Here is a 22988-nt window from a genome sequence, read left to right as displayed (position 1 = left end):
AGAATCACATACGAAATTCAAAGTTTGAGAAGAATTAACCAAACCGTATAAACCTATGCTGAACTAGGTCATGTTGACTTCACCAGAGGCACCTGAATTGGCCTTGCTTGAGCTGGTGAGTTGATTTGATAGGTGGTTGATAATCTGATGGATTTTATCAGCACTCAGACTTTGAGAAGAATTTACTGAAGCTCCATCAAAACCTCCTCCATTGCTTTGACCTTCCAATGTGTTTGCTTGGCCTTTGGATTTGAACTTGTAGCTAGGAGGGTAACCATGTACCTTTAGCATTTATCCACCGTGTGGCCAAGCATTTTACAATGTGTGCACATTGGCCGATCTTTTGGCTTGAATTTCTTTGGATCTTCTCGGATCGCCATTGCTAGAGTGTTGGACTGATCATTAGAGGATTGAGACTCATAGCCAACAATTTTTTGTGTCTCTTCTTGAGAAAGCATAACGTAGACCTTGCTGATCGGAGGTATAGCCTCCATCAGAAGAACCTGGCCTCTTGCATGTATGTAGTTCTCATTTAATCACATGAGGAGTTGCATCACGTTCTCTGATTCTGCATATTCAGATAGTTTCACCTTACCTCCACAAGTGCAAGCACATCTACATTCCGGCTTGAAGTCACACAAATCTTGATGAACAGATTTGAATCTTGTGAAGTACATGCCAATTTTCTGCTGTTCTTGAGAAAGATTGACGAACTCACGTCGTAGCTGGAAGATTCTTGGACCATTATTTTGCTAGAAATGATCCTTCAAGTCGTTCCAAATGTCTCTTGTTGTTCCTCTTAAGAGAATGCTCGAACCGATCTCTTTCTAGACGAAATTTATTATCCAGGAGATGGTTGTACTGTTGTTGCGACTCCATAGGCGTAGAAGTCCTGGATCTTCTAGCGAAGGCTTCGAGATGGATCCATCGATGAAACCTAGATTGTTCTTTGCTTCAAAAATGATGAGCATCGATCGACTCAATGGCATGTACTTTGTCCCTGTCTAGAAATTGGAGACGAGACTTCCTCCAGAAGAGTTAGAGTGGTGAAGATAATACGGTGAGGATTGATCTTCGATGGTTGGCCTAAGCGAGAATTTCCTGTAACACTGGTGATAGGTATCTCCGTCGATTTTGATTCAGGATCTCTCATGGAGACGGATAATCACTGAATTCTGAGATCGAGAAAGGAGAAGAAAGATCGAAATTCTCAGACGCGGATGAGCTTTGATACCATATTGCATTTGAGAATCTGAAAGAAGAAAGAATCGAATCGAGAGAGAAGAGAAAGGAAAGAGAACTTTCTAAAAAAGAATCTTTTTAATTAATGAATTTGATTGAATTGATTTGGCAGAATCAATACCTTAAATATAAGAGTCAAAACAAAAAACGAGCTATGTAGTCAATACGACATACATGCTTAAAATGAATAAAAAGCTTCAAGTCGTTTTAACTAAAGAGAAAAAAAACAACTTAAACCTGAAATGACTTATATAGCGAGTCATATCACCTGAACACTAAAACATCAAAATTTCGGCTCCAATAGAAACCAAGAATTGAGAACTCGGACCAGCACGCGAAATAGAATGAGAGATTCCTTTGCAGCAGTTGATGTTGAAGCTCCTCCCTCCACCGTTCCTCATGACCAGCCCGATGAATCCCATCCCCTCACTACAAGAAATGTGCCGTTTCCCCACACCTAATTAATGACATTTGGGTGATAATGTCAGCATTTAGTGTGTGCCACATTTTCGTTAAAAATGTCGTGAAATTGTGTTAGCCTGGAAGATTTAGCGACATTAGAGAATAATGTGTCGTGATATACATTTTAAGTGACAATGATGAAATGTCGCAAAATCTTCAATGTAACGACATCGTAAAAATGTAGTCATAACATTTATTGCGACATTTTTTTTACAATGTCGAGGTACATAATTTTTTTTAAAAGATAAAACTATATATAAGTTAAACAAACATAAAACCAATGATAAACAAATAAATAGAGAATATCCTTACAATCAATAAAATTGTAATCTTATATGAAAAATACTGGAACAAAATTAACAAAAGTAACAGCATATCACTCAATGTGATCGTCTCTGTAATCACTATCAAAGCATGTGTACATCATGTGGTGCATAAGTAGTATATTCATTTTCATCAAATTCATCTAGTTCATTAAATCCTCTCGGCGGCGCTTTCAGCACAACGTACCAACTCGATGATTCATTTTCTCTAGAGTAGAATACTTGCTTTGCTTGTGAAGCTAGAATAAATAGATCTCTCTAAAATTGATTCAACCCATCATGAAGATTCACACGTGTAAACCCTTCATCTTCTTTAACACCTGTGACAGTATTAGCCCAATTACATCGTTGAAATAAAAAAAAAAGAGATAAAAACTATTTTATTGTTGAAATATAAGGAATAGATTAGGATATAAATTTGAATGAGCGAGATAACTAACCTTTTCCCATAACCAGGAAGGAAATGTCTCATAATGTATCTTTTGCAACATGTTACCATCTCGCACCAACCGCTTATTATTACGTTTCAACTCATCAAGGTGCATTCTACAATATGTAATTAATATAAAAAGTTAATATACACATAATTGAAATTAAATAAAATGTACTTAAAACAAACTTGAGATAATATACTTACGTAGCAAATGGCTCAGCTTCAGCAATATTAAATAGCACATGTATGTGAACTGTCTTAAGCATTTCATCTGAAAATTCCATCGGATTCCCCTCAAAAAGTGGACGACCTTCTAGAATTGTATCATCTTTAACATCTTCTCAGCGATATTCTGTATTGGCAGATGTTTCTTTGTGTTTGTATTTGCGAAAGAATCGCATACACTCATCATTTAAGTAATTTTCAGCTATGCATCCTTCAGGTCGAGCAACATTTCGAACGTAATTCTTCAATTTCTTCATATACCTGGTCATGAGATATGCAAAAAAATATTAAGATGAGCTTATATTTACAATATAAAAAGTAAATTAAATAGATATCATTGTAAACATTAGATTACCTCTCAAATTGATACATCCACCTATATTGAACAGGACCACAAAGTCGTACTTCCCGTCCAAGATGAATCGTCAAATGAATCATGACGTCGAAAAACTAGGAGAAAAATACTTCTCTAACATGCACAACGTTTCTATAATCTCACCTTCCAACACCTCAATTCTATTTTTCTCAACTACTCGTTGACATATCTCATTAAAAAATGAACAAATTCGAAAGATAGCGAATCGCACTTTTTTTAGCAAAAGTCCTCTCAAGGCGGTGGGTAGCAATTGTTGCATCATCATATGATAGTCATGAGATTTGAAACCTGGTATTTTTCATTCTTTGACATTAATACACTTCTTAATATTTAACCCATAACCCTCAGGTAACTTCAAACTGTATAGCCGCTTACAAAATAATAATTTCTCTTTCTTTGATAATGAATATGGTGCCGGAGGAAGATAAACACGATTACCTCTCTCCTCAGGATGTAATTTTTTCCTTATCTTCATATGTTGCAAATCCCTGCGAGACTCAACTCCATCCTTTGACTTTCCTTTGATATCCAACAATGTTGCAATTAGGCTCTCACAAACATTCTTCTCACAATGCATGACATCTATGTTATGCCGAAGATCCATTACGTGAAGTAAAAAAAGTCTCAATCTATTAAGACAAAGAAAAAAGATATAAATTTGTATACGATATACGGATTTTAAAAAAACTCATCTCCCAATATGGCAGCTCAAAAAATATGGATTTCTTCTTCCACATTTTCATTAATCCAGTAGGTTTTTCAACAGGTTTCTTTCCTTTTTTCACGTGTGCAGCACTTTCGGGATTTTTCCCCAATCATTTGTTACACTTTGGAGGGTCTCTAATATCTCTGTACCAGTTGACGGTATTGGTGGCTTTCGAACTTCTTTAGTTCCATCAAAAGCTTTAGCATGATTACGCCATTTGTGGTCAGGTGGGAGGAATCTTCTATGACCCATGTAGGATGTTTTCCTACTGTGAGGTAACCAAACTGAACATGTATCGATTGCACATACTGGACACGCAAACTCACCTTTTGTAGTACACGCACATATATTACCATATGCTGGAAAGTCATGTATTGTCCACATTAGAATTGCTTTCAAGTTGAATACTCCATTCGTTACAGCATCAAACATCTCTACTTCTGTATTCCAAAGCTCTTTCAAGTCATCGATAAGTGGTTGTAAATACACATCTATGTTATTTCCAGGCTGACTTGGCCCCGGTATAAGCAAAGAAAGCATCAAGTTTTCGTCGGACATGCAAACCTTAGGAGGAAGATTGTATATCACTAATATTACTGGCCAACAACTATAACTAGAGCTAAGATGCTTGTATGGATTAAATCCATCACTTGAGCTTGAGTAAATGCATCATGTTGCTTTCGTATCTCCGCCTCTTAAATTTGTATGTTTTACCTTGTCTTTTTTCGAATTTTCCTTTTCTTGACCACCATTTTGATCCGAACCAAATTCACATGGGCTAGAGTTAATATGTCTTCTATCAATATTCTTTTCAACACCACTTAGATCTGTTTTCTCCCCTTTATATGCTTTGAGCCTTTCAGGTTCTAGTTTTCCTTTCATTTTTGTATCTCCATCATTTTGATTGTTCACATCCCTTGTCCCTTGTGAAATGTTCGAACCCTCAATGATTCTTAGTGTTCTATTCCTGTGTGTTGTGGCCACTAAAGCAGCTTGGACTTGCTTCTTTAACCTTTTCTGAGCTTTTTTAGAGGACTTCATCATATATCCAAATGAAACAATACAAACATGTGTTATGCATTGTAGATACTAATATAAAAAAGTATCCAGTTAGATGAAAATTATAAAAGAGGTTTAGATACAAAAAAAAATTTTGTCAAGAGCCCAAGTGATTTGGGTTTTGATTTTCATCTAAACCCTAAATCAAAACCCAAATCACTTGGGCTCTTGACAAAAAAAAAATATTTTGAAGAGAGTAGTTTCTTTTTGACAAACAATAAGAAGGCAAATAGCAGTCATAAAAAAACAATGTCAAGTCTTAAAGATAATAATATTTTCAAAAGAACAGGTTAAAAAAATTACATGGTGAAAAAAATGTAATTATCAGGCTTGAATGATTTAGCTACTCATCAAGTCACGCCAAATGAAGAAACTCAGTGAGGGCAGCTCATTTTTATTGTATTAGCATACAATGTTGCATATACAAAGCACCCACGTGAAGTCCCATCAACAACATATTGATTAAGCTCCAACAATAAAAAATAAAAAAATAAAAAAAAAAAAAAAAAAAAAAAAAAAACTAACAACTACAAATTTGAATCAGTCCATAAAGAAGTATGATTACCTTTCAAAGAAGTAAATACTTCCTTAAGCGTAGTTCCTCTGAAGAAGAGATAAACTCATAACCATAAACCTATTTTTTAGAAGACGATAAAATATAAGCACAAAACCTGACTTAAACTAATAATCGTGGAGTCGTGAAGTTTATTATTTTCTTCACTAAGCGACATCGAAGACGTGGAATTATGGAAACGGTTAAGAAAAAAAATGTATTAGTTATTATAATTGCTTTCCCTAATTTATAGCATGAATAGATCGTGGATACTCTTCAAAATACCATATTTATATGGAGTGTTAATGTGCATTTTTTATTTACTCTGTTTGCAAAATAAAATGATGGGTTGTGTTTACTAACAATTCATTTCTCTGTAGAAACTTTGAGAGTGACGGAGGACCAGCCATGGTAACCGCCGGCACCGTTGGAGACTCTACGACCTCCATGCCCCGGAGAAGCAAAACCTCCAGCCACCGTCGATTCGTCGGTAAGGAGAAGAACGGAGATTCGTCATAGAAGAGGAAAACGCCAAGGAGAACAACCGAGATTTGACGGCAAGGAGGTCGAAGTGGGAGACAGGCTCTCCGTGCATTTTGTTTGCCGACAAAGAGGAGTTGAAAAAGCAAATTAAAAAAAATGTAAAAGATGAAAATGTTAATTACGTGCTGGGCCTGTGTATGTGGGCTATAAGGTGTTCAATATATCAATTGTATTTGGTGTTATATACCTTATTTTTTTATTCTTCTCAGATTATATGTTTTTTCTTTTTGCTTTTCATAATGTGTTGTATTGTAATTAATTATATTAAAGTTCCAATATATTGTAATTATATATGTATGTAAATACAACTCTGACTCTTACATATGTAAAGAACGTGAAAAACACATTATTTTTCAATGATTAGTGTTGTACCTAATATATTACAAATTAACGACATATAAAAGTGACGTAAAAAAACTCAATATATAAAATCGACACTACCGAAATGGCATTAAAAGAACTTTCACGACAACAACTACAACATTTAAAAAAATATCATTAAATATAAATTAACCATTGTGTATCCTCACATTATTTACGCGTCACTAAAATAAATTTTTACGACAATAATTACAACACTTAGAATATGTCATTAAAAATATTTTCAATTGTATAACACAACATTAATTACGTTTCATAGAAAGAGATTACACAACACCAGCTACGACACTTGAAAAATGTCATTACAAAATAATTAACAACACTAAATATGACATTTAAAAAATATCATTAAATGTCAAAAACTTTCCCTAGCACCCTCATTCAACGATCATAGATTCAACGTTTAGCTCTAGAGTTGAGGGAGTGCTATTGACAATTATGCTCAAATCTGGATATATAATAGGCAAACCTCTGTGTTTGTTGTTTAATTTGAATATAAAGGTGAATCAATATATTTGGTTTAGGGAGTGCTAATGTGTATGGATATTTCTCATGTTAGAAATATTACACCAAATAATATATATTTGTTGGAATTGATCTAAGGTTTAAGAAAAAGTTTAACGCTTCGGTAAGCGTCAGAATTTTAAAAATATTCTTTTGACAAGTAAAACGATTTTACTAACCTAGACAAAGAGCAAGCACATGTAAATAAAAAACTATTATGAGGATAAATAATTTACTAACCTTTTTAGAAACTTGAACGTTGATGAGCCTTCGGGAGGTTGATAACGTTCGTCTCCCTCCCAGCACGTCTCTCTTCTTTCCTCGGCAACACGAGCAACCACGATAGTTTCTATCACATGAATCACTCGAGAAAAAAGGAATTAGTGAGTGGGCACTTTTAAACACGACGACTCGAGAACAAGTCTCAAAGTCGAAGAGCTAAAACAATAGGTCAAATGTGGACCTAGGTGCCAAAACAAAAACGAAAAGAAAACTAGAGAGAGAGGAAGGGGGCGGCAACCACAAGTTCTAGAGAGAGAAGCTCTCAATCTCTAACTTATGTGGGATGAATGAAATAAGAAGAATGAGGCTCCTATTTATAGGAGAGGCTTTACCTTCAATAAGGTAGTTTCCTCTTCTATAGAATATCACATATTCATGAGCAAATATTGCCTTATTTCTTCTTTCATTTGGGCGGCCCTTTGACTCTCTTGGCCGAAATTCCCTTATGCATGCATGGGAAATTTGTTTCGTCTTTTTTCTTTTGGCAAGTATCTTGATACATTTATGCACAAAATATTCTCTCTTTTCTATTGGGTAGTAGGCGCCCAACATCATCTAGAAAAGGCTTCTAGAAGCTTTTCCATTTGTTCATGACAACATGAAAAAGCCCATTAAGAATTTTCAATAAAATTCTTATGAAATGAAATTAATCCACAAGGCCCAATAAAACTAATACTGGCCGAGTGATGCATGTCATCAAATGACCATGTCAAAAAATTTATTGACATTCATTTCATCCTATGTCTCAAAAGACAAAAATACCCTTTTGACAATTTTCACAAAACTTATCTCGTTCTTGTTTTGACTTAGCTTCTAGTTTAACTATTCCTACTCGCTGTGATTTGTGACAGTGACCCCATGGATCCAAATGAACAAAGCTTGAGCTAAACACTTGGACTCAAAAGTTCACAAACCTTTTCCAAGTTTAGCTTAATGTCAACTGACTCCACTAAAGAGTTGACACTGAATATCTCTCGGTTTAAATGAATTTATTTTCTACTCAAGAATTCAACCAAATTATGATGAGCGGATCCAATGAATATTATCTATGTTTACCCTTCATGAATATCATCAGCTAGTCGGGATTTACAAAATTACCATTTTACCATTCTAGCTGTTATTTCCTCAACTCATTTGTCGCTTGTGAATAAGTTAGAAACAATGTATTGATGAGGAGCTAACAAGTCACATTGTTTCATCCAAAAGAGCCAGGACTCAATTTGGACACTGGCCAGTTCATTCATTCACATTCCAAGGAACAAAGCATGAGGTGATATACATTGCATTTCAGCAATCTTGTACATGAATTCCATATCTATGAGAACTTCACAAAGTTACTCATGACATTCTCACAACTTAGTACTTCACCAATAGGCCATGTTCAGAATCACATAGTGAGTCCGAACTCTGACTTTCTCAAATGAGAATACATAAGTTGTGAAATGGCATGTCTCATTTCAGGATTAAGGTAAGCACGATGCAATTCCTACGTAGTGACTTCGAGACATAAGAGGTTAAATGGTTTGTTCTTATTTTGTCTCTAGAAGTGCACTGGTCAATTCAGTACCTTCGGAAGATACCTAGAAGAACTATAGCGTCTCCAACTCTCAATGCCCCATAACCAGACATCATAGATTCGCCTAACAATCGTACTGAGGTTCAATAGTCCTTTGACCCTTAGATTGCGAATATATCGTTTTAAGGAAACTACGAAGAGTTTGTTCATGCAAATCTACATTTGTCTCTTCGTAAGTTCTTAAGTTTTTTTATGGACTAAAGACTAATGTTTTATCATAAAGCTTCAAACAGACAAGGAAGAATGAATGAACGTTTCAACTTTTTAATAATGAATAAGCAATTAAAAGCAAGAGTCTTCGTGAGACTTTATTACATCAAATGTACAAAATAAAGACTACGACTCTTCTTGTGGGCACCATTGACAACAATATAACACGGGAAATAAAGAAAGTTTGCAATGAAAATAATTAAACAAAAAAAATGATTATTATTTTGTTTTAGAAACTAGAAAGAGAGGAACCAATGAAAAAAATAAAATAAAAAACTAAAAACTAAACCTTAAATAGGAAACAAGAAGGAAAGGAAATCGAAGCATGTTGAGGAATGTTCGACGGTTTCCTTAAAGATTATATCGCTCTTCCACGGGTGTTGGATTTGATGAGCGATAAGCCTCCCATCATTCAACAACGTTGAGAAGAACTTTACATCAATGGTACTTCTCCAGCGAACCGTACCTGTGACGTAAACTACCAACGGACTACAAAAGAAAAAACACACAAGCAATTTATGGAGAGAAAGTAGAGAGAGGAGATTCGTTTTCAGAGTGTGTTCGAATGAGAAGGTTGTGTTCATTTTGTAGCCACGGTTAGGAATATTGTCCACTAGAAGATGATAATTACTAAATAAGATAAGAAGTTACTTTATTAGCATCATATGATTAGTGGGTTGAGGTCTGATAACATTCAGAATCAATAACAACTATCATCCATAGTCTCCGTATCAAACTAAATCACATGTTGGGCATTCGAGATCGGACGGTGAACTAAAACTTGGTCGATGACTGATATACGCCTAAAAAGCCTTATCTACAGTCATATATGTGGACATGAGTGAGGGTTGATCACGTAGTGGGAGCATTATACACTTGCGTCGTTTAAGGACGGTTACGACACGCTATCCAGGGTCACAAATGATTGTCAAAGTGACGCCTGAACTTAATCCTGAAGTGATCATGGACTTCTAGGTCGTGTTACCGGGTTCTTTGATTAATCACGTTAAAGGCCAATGAAGGTTGAATAAATGGATGTTTTGGGAACTCGGGACACGATCGTAGAAGTGAAGTGTTTCACAGATACGGAATCCAGCCTTCCTGAAAGAAGGTTAATGTTCTCTCACTTAAGGGTTGATTCCAGAACCGATTGATTGTGCACACTTCTGAAGTTGGCTTACGTTCGGTTGAATCTTTCGCCGGGGAAGCAACGATGCTTGGGGCTTATATATGTAACGAGAAAGGTATAACATAACAAATTGACCTATCTCGATACGGGCTGAACCCGGAGGGTCATGATCACGTACTGAATAAATCAGTGGACACTCGTTAGGATGAGTAAATATAATTCTAGTATCAAAAGAGAGTGCAGTCTAAGCTTACACGGTGGAGTATTGACTAAAATTAGACAAATCGATCGAAAAAGATAAATGACTATTTCGTCTTTTAATCGGATTTGTTAAGCTTCTACTACTATGTCCATCGTCTCTGATTTGGCTTCGATAAAGGCGGATAAGAACGTTAATATAATAGTATGTATTATTATTATAATCTCACTTGCTAAATAGTGATTGACAGCATTAATTCCAAAAAGGGTATTTTGGGAGTTAAATAAATATTTATAGTAAAGCTGTTTATTTATTGCTAGATCAAGTAAATAAACTTATTATTTATTGTTTGACAAGTAAATAAATGTTTAATGGGCTTAAATCTATTGGGCCTTGAAAAAGCAAAAAAATCGCCTACCCCTGACGGTGTTGGACGTTTTTTGCACTGGTGTGGTAATCAGTATATTTCTGTTTTTATGTTCCTAAAATATAGGAGAATAAATAGGAGATATATTTTCCTATATTCTCTTCTAATATTTAGGCTAAATATTATGATGATATTTAGGAGAATATATAGGAGAATATAATTTCTTAGATTTTCTCAACAGAAAATATTTTATACTCTTGTATAAAATAAAATCTTTGATATTGATCTGATGGATGAAATGAAAAATAGGATTCACTTGTTGATATCCAAGGGCTAAGATTTAATCCACTAGTGTGAACATAATAAAAGGAAATAATATCTTTTAGAATATTCTGGAATATTCTGTAAAGATACCTTTTAAACTGCTATAAATATAGGGCTAATGTGAAGCAAAACCTAACCTACCCAAACAGATAAAAGCGCCCACAAGTCTCCTATTTTGGCTGCGTGCTTGCTTCTCCTTCCTCCCCTCGGAATTAATTCAATTCCATTCTTAGAAATAAGAGAGAAAGATCGGAAACACCCCGTTTCCAGATCTAGTGACATATAACGAAGCCCACTATTTTGTCTTATCTTCCTCGAAGATTACGTTTCGGAAGACTTTGGTGTCATCACATCGAGTCCTTGACGGAGGAATTCCAGATCTGATCGTGTGGAGGCTTGTACGTTCAAGACGAGGACGGATTGTTAAAGTTTTCAGTTCTTGAGCCTAAAACTGTACGTTTTCTTAAACTCGTCTTTTATCTGATATGGTTGCTTGATGAAGTTTCTTATGATTAGTTAATTGAGTAATCTAGATCTTGTTTAATAACCATATTAATAATTATCTCTTTTTAGCGTAATTATTATTTTCCGCATTTAATTGGTTATTTAAGGTGCAATAATCACCAACAAGTGGTATCAGAGCTAGTTGTTACTTAATTAATCGATTCGTTCTAGTAATTAATTTTAATATGGTTTTATGAATTTATATTATGATATACTATTCATTCAATTCAGTATGATATGATATGTGAATTGTGATTCGTAGTTGATCGTAGAGTGTTTTATTCTCGAATTTCTAGAATTGTTGTTAAACCCGAAATTCAAAGAGTATAGGATTTTTGTAATTTTATTTAAAATAGTTGCACTTATCCGATCGTCGTGAAATTAGGAGGGCTGACTACCCACTACTAGATGAGGTGACGGTCCGAAGCACAGCCCCATCGGAGTTCCAGAGATCCACCTTAGACGAAGAAGACGAATTTTGTGACATCGTTGTCACAAAATTCCGCCTACCCCTTATATAGGAGTCACGGATTTTTTGCCCCCTTGGCTCTTGATCCGAGCTAACTTGTTGAGCCCTACATTGGCAAGATGGCTCAAAGATTTGACCGGGTCAAAGTCTGTTAGCCCGATTGGGCCCAAAAGGCCCAAACCGATTTTTATTAAAAAAATATTATTAATTTTTGGATGTTTTATTTAAATTAATTATATGGGCTGGGCCCTAATTAATTTTATTTAAAACATGAAAAATAAATTATCAAGGACATTGATTTATTTTTCAAAGACCAATTGTATTGGGCCTTAATAATTAAATTATTTGGAAAAATAAATAATCTTTGACATTGATTTATTTTTCACTTGAGACATAGAATGTGCTCAACAAGAATCCATGAACTAATGTGATTGAGTTCATCAAGTTAGATTTATAAGAATCAATTAGGATACGATCAATCCGAATCAAAACCATATATGCTTTTGTCATGCTTCTTTGGGTTATCATGGGCTTTCATTTATTATATGTAACTTATCTAATATGATTAGGATAGTTTTTAATAAATGAGTTGAATGGATCGGAGAAACTTTGTCACCAAGACGATAAGAGGCTAAGCTTGGGGGTTAATAAAAGAATATGTCTTCTCTCCTCGCTGGAAGCTTTTTCTGTGAAGGAATGCTGTTAGGATAATCAAGACTAGATGTCACGATACTCCTAATCACTAAACTATATCGAAATTTAAATTTTTTTTAAGGGTAGGTTAGTTACACTCGAGTTTTTAATATGATTAGATAATTCGAGTGGATCACCTAGATGAAAGTGAATGCTAGGAGACAAAAAAAATAATAAATACTGAAAATATAATGAGTCTGTAATGGTTTCCAACATTGACATAACACCGTGAGGATGACTGATCGCCTCAGTGTCAGCGAGTCTTCTTTCGAACGCCATGTCTGACTGATTCCATTCAGAGGGTCTTTTCTGATTCCAATACCAAGGTTAAGTCTCTGACGATAGGGGGAGGGGTAAATCTCGTTTTTAACTAGTTACGCTAGCACAAGCGAGCTAAGCTCTCTTCTTCCGAAATGTTGAGTCGACTCATGCTTGAAATGACCGGTGATTATTTCTTGTGACCAACGATTCCTAATTAATTGGTAGTTAGTGAACATTGTTATGATATGTCATGAACCATGATTGTTCACTAATCTGAGATGGTTCTCGATTTTCACTAGGTGCACTCCGTTACGCCACCATAGTGGGACGGACTGTGGCTATTGGTGGATTACCATGAAATATAAAAACTGGGTTCTTTTCTTTAGTATTTTATCTCGTGCTAGGTTGCATAATGTTTTTATTTTCCTAAATCTTTTTATAGCTTGTTTCTTTTCATATTGCTAATATATATGTGCTTTTATATTTTAGTAATCATGTCGAACACTATTATGGCTCTGCTGTCGAAAGACATCCTGACTGGTGAGAACTTCCCGAAATGGAAGTCTAACCTGAATATTATGCTGGTGAGTGAAAGCATTCGCTTTTATCCTCACTGAAGAGAGACCTCCTTTTTCGACATCAAATTCATCCCGCTCGCAGAAGGATGATTTTGACAGGTGGACTGTGGCTAACAACAAAGCGTTAGCCTACATGCTTGTGAGCATATCTGATGCATTACGAACAAAGTTGGAAGGTAAGGAGACTGCCGTAGAGATCCTTGACTCGCTGCAGGAAATGTTTGGGATGTAGAGCGAGCAAGCCCGTATTAAACTCACCCGTAAGTGCACTAGCACTAGGATGATTGCGGGAACTCCTGTGAGGGATCGTGTCGTGAAAATGACTAATTACTTCACAGAAGCTGAACTCCATGGGGCTTTGATGGATGAGGTCACTCACGTGGGAATTATCTTGAATTCCCTTTCGAGTGATTTCATACAGTTCACGTCGAACTATATCATGAATAAGTTGATGTATAGACTGCCTCAGCTATTGAATGAGTTACAGACTTTCGAGTCTATCACTCATCAAGGAAAGAACAAAGGATCAGCTCTGTATGCTGACAAAAGTTCTTTGCCGAAATCCAAGAAGAATAAGTCTTTTGGAGCTGGGTCATCAAAGGCACGTCCTAGTACTTCGAAGGGGAAAGCTCCCGCTAACAAGGAAAGGAGAAACTTCAAGAGAAGTGGAAAAGGAAAAGAAAAGAAGCGTGGAATGGTGGGCAAATGTCACTACTATAACACTTAAGGCCATTGGAAGAGGAACTGTCCTTTGTACGTAGCCGAGCTTGAATAGAACAAGAAGAATGCTGGTAATGTACCAAAAAATTCATGATATCCTAAAATTGTTTTTTAGGATAATTATTCATGAGCATACTTCTATTCTTGTTGTAGAATAGATCTAGAGGAACACGATGGTGTTGGTGAGCTTGCTGAGAAATGTCGGATTATTGAGAAAATCATGCTCCAGCTCAAGATCTAAAATTTCCCGATAGTTTTATTACTTTCATTTTTGGATTTATTTTTGAACATATGAGTTGTGTCACAAATAATCCGAGGTTTTCTGGACTGTAGTCTTTTATGACTATTCCAGATAGGAAGAATCTTTTCTTTCTTTATGTTTTATTACATTATTTATGAACATATGAATGTGTCATTGAATATTTCTCTACTCATTTATGAATTACCTTAAATTGCCTTTATGATATTTGAATATGCATAAATGCTTAAGACTTAATTAAATATAGAATATGAAGGACCGTGTTTCCGTTCATTAACTATAAAGGTGCACAATATTGTATTATCCGAGTTAATAATCTCTGTTAGAATTTTAATTAGCTTTTATTGCTTTATTAAAATTGCTATTATAAATGTGTTTTATGAAATAATAAGAACCATTTAGAACTCTGGTAGTGTCTAAATAGTTATCTCATATCGACAAATGATTTCTGTGATTAAGAGATAATAAGATAACACAACTTTAAAGTTAGTGTTGATGATACATTGATTGAGTGGGATGATCTTTATACGAACCTAGACACTCTAGTTCAATAACTAAGTGGGAGCTTCCTTGAATGGAACCTAGTCACTAGAATCGATTAAGTGGGAGCAACCTTTATTAGATCCTAGTCACTAGAATCATATTATTGAGTGGGAGCATCCTTTACAGGATTCTAGCCATGATTGTTCATTGAATTTAATGGGAGAATCTTTATAAGAATCTCGTCATTATTGAACAATATAATGAAAGCAATGTCCTTCATATGACTGTTACCATCATTTATGACGGAATCCTTTAATATGGATTAATATTGCTATCAGGACAATAATATGAATGGAAGTATAATTAATTATTGACTTGCCATAAACAATCAATTAATAAGTGGGAGCATCTTTAATTAGAATCTTGCCGCTATTGAACAAATTTAAAATAGCTTAATCCTTCACAGGATTTTATGCATTATTTATGATGAGATTCTGAATCTATTAAGCTATTAATATCGTACAATAAATAGAAGTATGCATTACTTGCCATTAAGTAGAAAACATCCATTAATGGATCTTTGTCTTTAATCATCAACAAAATCTTTCATTTAATGAAAGTATTGATCTTTAATAATGAAGATCAAGCTAACTTGTTTTAAGTCAATAAACCCTTATTTAGTAGATCAACCTATCAAGCTATTAGCTTGAAGGATTTTGAGAGATCTATAAATTGAACAGTGAATGTGTTCGAACAAGCGGATTGGTACTTAAGGGATTGAGCCCTTGAGAAGAGACATTGGCAACGATGTTGCTCTTATCTTTGATACCACCAACCTGTTCATTTGGGATCTTATTTAAAATATGATGAATTGTCCTTTGAGGAACATGTTATGTTGACTTTGGATCTAAGTAGTTATATACTACTGAACCTTTTATTAAAAGGTAGATCTTCTAAGTTGTTGTAATCGATATTCTTAGAATGATCGATAAGTGTTATTTTTAAATATACACGTGTCATTGAGATAGTTATTACCGTTGTGTAATAGACTTAATGATGACACGATTGACTGAGCTAAAATAATTTCTGAAACTTGAGGTTTAGAAACGACAAGTTCGTTCCATAAATGTCTCAAACATACTTGTTGTGATAAGGTATGAGCTCGAAGTTGAGGCTAAGAACATTGTCAATAAGGTACATACTCGGATCTTTTCCTATTTTCTATTCGGGGAAAGTGCATGAGGGAAGTGTGAACTTCAACTCACTCGAACACTTGAAAGTTTGAGATTACACATCTTTTTTTTCGGCTTGTCTACGAAGAGACCTCCCACTTAAATTTTCAAGAGGATATATATTTTGAACATATGTGATATAGATATAGTTTTGAAAACATTTTGAAAACTTATTTTATTTGGATGAGAAAGTATTTTCAAGTTTGAAAACGAAAACGGTTTTTCAAAATTCAAACTAGTTTTGTAAAAATTCAATTTCAATTAAACTTTCAAAAATCAAAACATTTTAATCTTTCACATTATGTTTATAATCTTATAAAAAAAAATTTCTCAAGAAAATTTTCTCATTAGAGTTCTATAACTCGTGGTAGTGGGGTTGAAAATCCGGATTTCTAAAAAACTGGACTTTCGGAATAGCCGTGCACCTCGGAGTAAAATCGCCATAACTGGCGGCTCCGATGTCCTTTTGACCCAAAACTGGTGGCATTCGAAAGAGGACAGACAGACCTTTGATTTTATTTGAGAATCATTAAATTTCGAATTCTGAGCAGAGAGTTATGCCATTTTTACTGCGGGTTTTACTCCAGCTCGAAGAAAACATAAATAATCAAAGTTCGGTCTATTAGTGCGTAAAAAGAATAGAGTGTAACGGAACGTTTTAGGAAGTTGTTAAGGCTTTTATTTGTGTTTTATTAACACAGTAATAACATGGTATAAAAGAAATAAAAATAAGCATAACACGATTCAAGTAAATAAAGGAAACTAGCAAGACAATATAACTAGTCACAAAAATTTACCGAAATTTCTCAAACTTTAAAAAAACACGTTTTTCAATATAAAAAATTAAAAACTTTTAGAACTGATTATAATGTGTTTTAATAACATCCCAAACTCATAGAAAATCAACATGATTTTTAATTTCAAGGCAAAAGCAATAAATTAAAAAAAACTAAGAAAACAATTCTAACTTGTCACAAAATTAGTAAACTTTCGAAAACGATTCTCAAGCTCAAAATTTTAATTACATGTACACGCATATCTTTGACCATAGCTCTGATACCATTTGTTAGAATTGATCTAAGGTTTAAGAAAAAGTTTAACGCTTCGGTATGCGGCGGAATTTTAAAAATTTTCTTTTGACAAGTAAAACAATTTTACTAACCTAGACAAAGAGCAAGTACACGTAAATAAAATCTATTATGAGCATAATAAATTTACTAACCTTTTTAGAAGTTTGAACGTTGAGAAGCTTTTGGAAAGTTGCAACGTTCGTCTCCCCTCGCAGCACGTCTCTCTTCTTTCCTCGGCAACACGAGCAACCACGATGGTTTCTATCACAAGAATCACTCGAAAGAAAAGGAATCAGTGAGTGGGCACTTTTAAACACGACGACTCGAGAACAAGTCTCAAAGTCGAAGAGCTAAAAACGTTGGGTCAAATGTGGACCTAGGTTCCAAAACAAAAACAAAAAATAACTAGAGAGAGGGAGAGAGGAAGTCGGCCAATATTCTAGAGAGAGAGGCTCTCAATCTCTAAAACTTTGGAATGAATGAAATGTGAAGAATGAGGGCTCTATTTATAGGAGAGGTCTCACCTTCAATAAGGTACTTTCCTCTTCTATAGAATATCACATATTCATGAGCAAAATATTCCTCCTTTCCTCTTTCATTTGGGCGGCCAAACAAGGCTTCTAGAAGCCTTGGATTTGTTTCCTCTTTTGCTTCTCTTATGCCTTGGCCGAAATTCCCATTGCCTTGTATAGGAAATTTGTTTCCTCTTTTTTTTTTTGGCAAGTATCTTCATATATTAATGCACAAAAAGAACTCTCTCTTTCTTTGGGTGATGGGCGGCCAAGAAGCTCTCTAGAATGAGCTTCTAGAAGCTTCTTCTTGTTCATGACAACATGAAAAGGGCCCACTAAGAATTTTCAATAAAATTCTTATGAAATGAAATTAATCCACAAGGCCCAATTAAACTAACTTGGCCGAGTGGTTTTAAGTCGTCAAATGACCATGTCAAAAAATTTATTGACATTCATTTCATCCTATGTCCAAAAAGACAAAATTACCCTTTTGACAATTTTCATAAAACTTGTCTCGTTCTTGTTTTGACTTAGCTTCTAGTTTAACTATTCCTACTCGATGTGATTTGTGACAGTTACCTCATGGATCCAAATGAACAAAGCTTGAGCTAAATACTTGGACTCAAAGGTTCACAAACCTTTTCCAAGTTTAGCTTAATATCAACTGACTCCACTAAAGAGTTGACATTGAAAATCTCTCGGTTCAAATGAATTTATTTTCTACTCAAGAATTCAACCTAATTGTGATGAGTTGATCCACATAATATTATCAATGTTTACCCTTCATGAATATCATCAGCTAGTCGGGATTTACAAAATTACCATTTTACCCTTCTAGCTGTTATTTCCTCAACTCCTTTGTCGCTTGTGAATAACTTAGAAACAATGTATTGACGAGGAGCTAACAAGTCACATTGTTTCATCCAAAAGAGTCAAGACTCAATTTGGACACTGGCCAGTTCATTTATTCACACTCCAAGGAACAAAGCATGAGGTGATACATATTGCATTTCAGCGATCTTGTACATGAATTCCATATCTATGAGAACTTCACAAAGTTACTCATGACATTCTCACAACTTAGTACTTCACCAATAGGCCTTGTTCGGAATAACATAGTGAGTCCGAACTCTGACTTTCTCAAATGAGAATACTAAGGTGTGAAATGACATGTCTCATTTCAGGATTAAGGTAAGCACGATGCAATTCATACGTAGTGACTTCGAGACATAAGAGGTTAAATGGTTTGTTCTTATCTTGTCTCTAGAAGTGCACTGGTCAATTCAGTACCTTCGGAAGATACCTAGAAGAACTATAGAGTCTCCAACTCTTAATGCCCCATAACTAGACATCATAGATTCTCCTAACAATCGTACTAAGGTCAATAGTCCTTTGACCCTTAGATTGTGAATATATCGTTTTAAGCAAAATACGAAGAGTTTGTTCATGCAAATCTACATTTGTCTCTTCGTAAGTTGTTAAGTTTGTTTATGGACTAAAGACTAATGTTTTATCATAAAGCTTCAAACAGACAAGGAAGAATGAATGAACGTTTCAACTTTTTATTAATGAATAAGCAATTACAAGCAAGAGTCTTCGTGAGACTTTATTACATCAAATGTACAAAATAAAGACTACAACTCTTCTTGTGGGCACAATTGAAAACAATTTAATCACACTATGATTAGTGGTGATGAGATCTGAGCATGCAACGGTGCAAATTGTTGAAGGCACCATTAGACGTATGCCAACGAATAGGGTAACTTCGTATCTTTAGATATGAAGTTTGGTGTATAGTCTGAAACATGCAAAGTATTAGAATGTTCTAAAGTAAATTTATTTACCAAGAACAAAATGACTTGACTTTAAGAGTTAAGTCAAGAAGACTTGCATGTTAGCATAGACATTGGATTTATATTTGGGATATAAGTCGAATCGACATAACTGTTGTCAATGGTTCCCACAAGAAGAGTTGTAGTCTTTATTTTGTACATTTGATGTAATAAAGTCTCACGAAGACTCTTGCTTGTAATTGCTTATTCATTAATAAATAGGTGAAATGTTCATTCATTCTTCGTTGTCTGTTTGAAGCTTTATGATAAAACATTAGTCTTTAGTCCATAAACAAACATAACAACTTACGAAGAGACAAATGTAGATTTGCATTAAAAAAACTCTTTGTTGTTTGCTTAAAACGATATATTCGCAATCTAAGGGTCAAAGGACTATTGACCTCAGTACGATTGTTAGAAGAATCTATGATGTCTGGTTATGGGGCATTGAGAGTTGGAGACTCTATAGTTCTTCTAGGTATCTTCCGAAGGTACTGAATTGACCAGTGCACTTCTAGAGACAAAATAAGAACAAACCATTTAACCTTTTATGTCTCGAAGTCACTACGTATGAATTGCATCATGCTTACCTTAATCCTGAAATGAGACATGCCATTTCACAGCTTACGTATTCTCATTTGAGAAAGTCAGAGTTCGGACTCACTATGTGATTCCGAACAGGGCATATTGGTGAAGTCCTAAGTTGTGAGATTGTCATGAGTAACTTTGTGAAGTTCTCATAGATATGGAATTCATGTACAAGATTGCTGAAATGCAATGTATATCACCTCATGCTGAAATGCAATGTATATCACCTCATGCTTTGCTCCGTATCAAACTGAATTGCATGCTGGGCATCCGAGAACAGGCGGTGAACTAAAATTTGGTCGATGACTTATATGCGCCTAGAAAGCCTTATCTAAATTCATATATGTGGAACAGGAGTGAGGGATGATCACTCAGTGGGAGCATTATACACTTGCAGAAGGTGTACGACCTGGACATGCTTTGGTTTGGATAGATGCGTCGTTTAAGGACCGTTACGACACACTAGCCAGGGTCACAAATGATGGTCACAGTGACGCTTGATCTTAATCCTGAAGTTACCGGGTTCTTTGATTCATCACGTTAAATGCCAATGAAGGTTGAATAAATGGATGGTTTGGGAACTCGGGACATGATCGTAGAAGGGAAGTGTTCCACAGATATGGAATCCAGCCTTCCTAAAAGAAGGTTAATGTTCTCACACCTAAGGGTTGATTCCAGAACCGATTGATTGTGCACACTTCCGAAGTTGGCTTACGTTCGGTTGAATCTTTCGCTAGGGAAGCAACGATGCTTAGGGCTTATATTTAACGAGAAAGGTATAACGGAACAAATTGACCTATCTCGATACGGGCAAAACCCGGAGGGTCATGATCACGTACTGACTAAATCAGTGGACACTCGTTAGGATGCGTAAATATAATTCTAGTATCAAAGGATAGTGCAGTCTTAGCTTACACGGTGGAGTATTGACTAAGATTAGACAAATCAATCGAAAAAGAGAAAGGATTATTTCATCTTTTAATCCAATTTGTTAAGCTTCAACTACTAGGTCCATCGTCCCCGATTTGGCTTCGATAAAGGCGGATAAGAATGTTAATATAATAGTATGTATTATTATTATAATCTCACTTGCCGTAATAGTGATTGACAGCATTAATTCCAAAAAAGGTATTTTGGGAATTAAATAAATATTCATAGTAAAGCTGTTTATTTATTGCTAGATCAAGTAACTAAACTTATTATTTATTGTTTGACAAGTAAATAAGTGTTTAATGGGCTTAAATCTATTGGGCCTTGAAAAAGCAAAAAATCGCCTACCCCTCTACGGTATTGGACGTTTTTTGCACTGGTGTGGTAATCAGTATTTTTTTCTGTTCCTAAAATATAGGAGATATATTTTCCTATATTCTCTCATAATATTTAGGCTAAATATTAGGAGGATATTTAAGAGAATATCTAGGAGAATATAATGTCCTAGATTTTCACAACTGGAAAAATATTTTATACTGTTGTATAAAATAAAATCCTAGATATTGATCTGATGGATGTGAGAGAAAAAATAGGATTCACTTGTTGAGATCCAAGGGCTGAGATTTAATCTACTAGTGTGAACACAATAAAAATGAAATAATATCTTTTAGAATATTTTGGAATATTCTGTAAAGATACATTTTAAACTGCTATAAATATAGGGCTAATGTGAAGCAAAACCTAACCTACCCAAACAGATAAAAGCACCCACAAGTCTCCTATTGTGGCCGCGTGCTTGCTTCTCCTTCCTCCCCTCGGAATTGATTCAATTCCATTCTTAGAAAGAAGAGAGAAAGATCGGAAACACCCCCCGTATAACGTTTTATCATAAAGCTTCAAACAGACAAGGAAGAATGAATGAACGTTTCAACTTTTTAATAATGAATAAGCAATTAAAAGCAAGAGTCTTCGTGAGACTTTATTACATCAAATGTACAAAATAAAGACTATGACTCTTCTTGTGGGCACCATTGACAACAATATAACACGGGAAATAAAGAAAGTTTGCAATGAAAATAATTAAACAAAAAAAAAATTATTATTATTTTGTTTTAGAAACTAGAAAGAGAGGAACCAATGAACAAAATAAAAAATAAAAAACTAAAAACTAAACCTTAAATAGGAAACAAGAAGGAAAGGAAATCGAAGCATGTTGAGGAACGTTCGACGGTTTCCTTAAAGATTATATTGCTCTTCCACGGGTGTTGGATTTGATGAGCGATAAGCCTCCCATCATTCAACAACGTTGAGAAGAACTTTACATCAATGGTACTTCTCCAGCGAACCGTACCTGTGACGTAAACTACCAACGGACTACAAAAGAAAAAACACACAAGCAATTTATGGAGAGAAAGTAGAGAGAGGAGATTCGTTATCAGAGTGTGTTCGAATGAGAAGATTGTGTTCATTTTGTAGCCACTGTTAGGAATATTGCCAACTAGAAGATGATAATTACTAAATAAGATAAGAAGTTTTATTAGCATCATATGATTAGTGGGTTGAGGTCTGATAACATTCAGAATCAATAACAACTATCATCCATAGTCTCCGTATCAAACTAAATCACATGTTGGGCATCCGAGATCGGACGGTGAACTAAAACTTGGTCGATGACTGATATACGCCTAGAAAGCCTTATCTACAGTCATATATGTGGAACATGAGTGAGGGTTGATCACGTAGTGGGATCATTATACACTTGCAGAAGGTGTACGACCTGGACATATTTTGGTTTGGATAGATGCGTTGTTTAAGGACTGTTACGACACGCTAGCCAGGGTCACAAATGATGGTCACGGTGACGCCTGAACTTAATCCTGAAGTGATCATGGACTTCTAGGTCGTGTTAGCGGGTTCTTTGATTAATCACGTTAAAGGCCAATGAAGTTTGAATAAATGGATG

General features: G+C 35.0%; 1 pseudogene; it reads right to left on the bottom strand.

Moving 5' to 3' along the window:
- Positions 1 to 2111: 2111 nt before the first annotated feature.
- LOC149407963 (uncharacterized) lies at positions 2112 to 3123 on the bottom strand (annotated as a pseudogene).
- Positions 3124 to 22988: the final 19865 nt, after the last annotated feature.

Source organism: Urtica dioica, chromosome 1 (genome assembly GCF_054948205.1).
Source record: "Urtica dioica subsp. dioica isolate 48M chromosome 1, U.dioica_male_clone48M_v1_H2, whole genome shotgun sequence".
NCBI classification, from domain to species: domain Eukaryota; kingdom Viridiplantae; phylum Streptophyta; class Magnoliopsida; order Rosales; family Urticaceae; genus Urtica; species Urtica dioica.
This window is presented reverse-complemented; position numbering and strand designations above follow the sequence as displayed.